A 3,129-nucleotide genomic window follows, 5' to 3' on the forward strand; every position below is an offset into this window, starting at 1 on the left:
AAGAAATAGACATCTAATCCAGAAACACAGAGATCCTCTAACAGTTTGAACCAAGGATATCCACACCAAGACACTAATAATTAAAATGGCAAAAAAATAATGATAAGGAGAGAATTTTGAAAGCAGCAAGGAAGAAGAAAAAATTACATACAAGGGAAACCCCATGAGGCTGGAAAAGCTGATTTTCCAGCAGAAACTCTGCAGGCCAAAGGGAGCAGCATGGTATATTCAAAGTGCTGAAAACAAAACAAAACAAAACAAAACAAAACAAAACAAAACCCTACAACCAAAAATATTCCACCTAGCAAGATTATTATTCCAAATAAAAGGAGAAATAAAGAGTTTCCCAGACAAACAGAAGTTAAGATAAAGGAGTTTATCACCACTAAGCCAGCCTTACAAGAAACTTTAAAGGGACTTTTTAAAATAGAATAAAAGACAAAACCAGAAGAAAATTATAAAGGAAAACAACTTTACAGAAAAACACAAAAAGATAGTAAAGGTAGCAGATTAGTTGCTTAGAAACCTAGTATGGAGGTTAAAACACAATTAGTGAAATTAATTTTTCTATAAATATCAGTAAAATGATACACAAAATAAAAAGATATACATACAACATCATATAAATAAAAAAATTGAAGGGGAGTAAAATATTAGTGCTTTTAGAATGTATTCAAACTTAAGGGACCATCAATTTAATATAGACTGATATACACATAAAGATGTTATATATAAACCTAATGATAACCACAAATCAAAAACCCTTAATAGATACACACACAGACAAAAAGAGAAAGGAGTCTACCATAACAGCAAAGACAGCTATCAAATGAGAATGGAAGAGAGCAAGAGAAGAAGGAAGGAACACAGAAGAACTACAGAAGCAATCATTAAACAATCAACAAAATGGCAATAAGCACATGACTATCAATAATTACTTTAAATGTAAATGGACTAAATGTTCCAATCAAAAGATGTAATATGAGTGAATGGATTAAAGAAAGACCTATCTACATCTGCCTATAAGAGACCCACTTCCGATCTAAAGATACAGATTGAAAGTGAAGGCCTAGAAAAACATATACCTTGCAAAAGGAAGAGAAAAATTCTAGGATAGCAATACTTATGTCAGACAAAACAGACTTAAAACAAAGACCATAGCAGGAGACAGAAAGGACCCACATATAAAGGGATCAATACAACTAGATGATAAACCAATTGTAAATATCTATGCTCCCAACTTAAGAGCATCTAAATATATTAAGCAAATAATAACATAAAGGAAACATATAATAATAGCAAGGGAATTTAATAACCCACTTACATCAATAGATAGATCATTCAGACAGAAAATCAACAAGAAAACAGGGACTTTGAACAATATATTGCACCAAAAAAACCTAACAGATATATACCAAAGAAACCATCTAAAAACAACAGAATACACATTCTTTTCAAAGGCACATGGAACATTTTCCAGGATAGATTACATGTTAGGTGACAAAACAAACACTAGGTAGACCACCATGGCATAAAATTAGACATAAATTACAAGAAAAAAACCTAGAAAGAATAGAACTACATGGATGCAAAACAACATGATGCTAAACAATGAATTGGGCAACCAGGAAATCAAAAAGGAAATTAAAAAAATACATGGAGACAAATGAAAATGAAACTGCAAAGTTCCAAAATCTTTGAGATTCAGCAAAAGCAATTCTAAGAGGGAAGACCTACCTCAAGAAACAGAAAAATCTCAAATAATCTAATCTTATACCTAAAAGAGTGAGAAAAAGAGCAGAGCCCAAAGGTAGCAGAAGGAAGGAGATAATAAAGATTAAGGCAGAAATTAATGAAACAGAGACCCAAAAAAAAAAAAAAAAGGAATGATTAGTGAAACCAAAAGTGGGTGCTTTGCAAGGGGCAATAAAATTAATAAATATTTAGAACGACTCATCAACAAAATGAGAGAGGATTCAAATAAATAAAATCAGAAATGATTGAGGAGAAATATCAATACTACAGAAATACAAAGGAGTACAAATGAATATTATGAAAAATTATATGCAACATATTAGACAACCTAGAAGAAATGGATGAATTCCTAGAAACCCCAAACTAAATCAGAAATAGAAAATTTGAACAAATCAATTACTAGTAATGAAACTGAATTGGTAATAAAAAAAATTACAACAAACAGAAATCCAGGACCAGACGGCTTCACAGATGAATTCTACCAAATATTTAAAGAAGAGTTAATACCCATTTTTCTCCAACTATCCCAAAGTATAGAAGAGGAAGGAAAACTTAAAAATTTATGTTGCAAGTCCAGCTTTACCTTGATACCCAAACAAGACAGAGACACTACAGAAGAGAACTACAGGCCAATGTTTCTGGTGAAAATAGATGCAAAAAAAAACTTCAACAAAGTATTAGAAAAGTGAATTCAAGAACACATTAAGAAAAACTACTCACCATGATCAAGGAAGATTCATTACAGGAATGCAAGGGTCGTTCAATATCTGAAAATCAATCAATATGATATATCACATTAACAAAGGAGAAAGGATAAAAATCATATAGTCATTATGTTAGATGCAGAAAAAGAATTTGACAAAATACAACATCCACTCATGATAACAAACTCAACAAAGTGGATTTAGAGGGAACATACCTCAACATAATAAAGGTCATATATTAAAACCCCCAGCTAATATCATACTCAATGATGAAAATAAAAAAGATTTTCTTCTAATTTCAAGGATATCTACTTTTACCACTTTCATTCAACTTAGTACTGGAAGTCCTAACCATTGTATTTGGAAAAGAAAAATAAATAAATTCATCCAAACTGGTAAGGAAGGAGTAAAACTGTCACTATTTGCAGATGACATGATACTAAATATAGAAAACCCTCACCAAAAAAATATTAGAACCAATGAATAAATTCAGTAAAGTTGTAGGATACAAAATTCAAATACAGAAATTTGTGGCATTTATATCTAATAACAAAGTAGCAGGAGAAGATATCAAGAAAACAATCCCATTTACATTTGCACCAAAGAAAAAAATACCTAGGAATAAACCTAACCAAGGGGTGAAAGATGTGTACCCTGAAAACTGTAAGAC

The 3,129-nt window shown here is 31.1% G+C and overlaps 1 long non-coding RNA gene across 1 annotated transcript in view; it reads right to left on the reverse strand.

The window, feature by feature from the left end:
- Positions 1-2,525, reverse strand: part of LOC123379809 — a 52,164-nt gene extending 49,639 nt beyond the window's left edge. The window contains exon 1 of the long non-coding RNA XR_006584678.1: positions 2,476-2,525. This is a non-coding gene — a long non-coding RNA (uncharacterized LOC123379809). The remainder of the gene's footprint in view (positions 1-2,475) is intronic.
- Positions 2,526-3,129: the final 604 nt, after the last annotated feature.

Source organism: Felis catus, chromosome C2 (genome assembly GCF_018350175.1).
Source record: "Felis catus isolate Fca126 chromosome C2, F.catus_Fca126_mat1.0, whole genome shotgun sequence".
Classification (NCBI taxonomy): Eukaryota; Metazoa; Chordata; class Mammalia; order Carnivora; family Felidae; genus Felis; species Felis catus.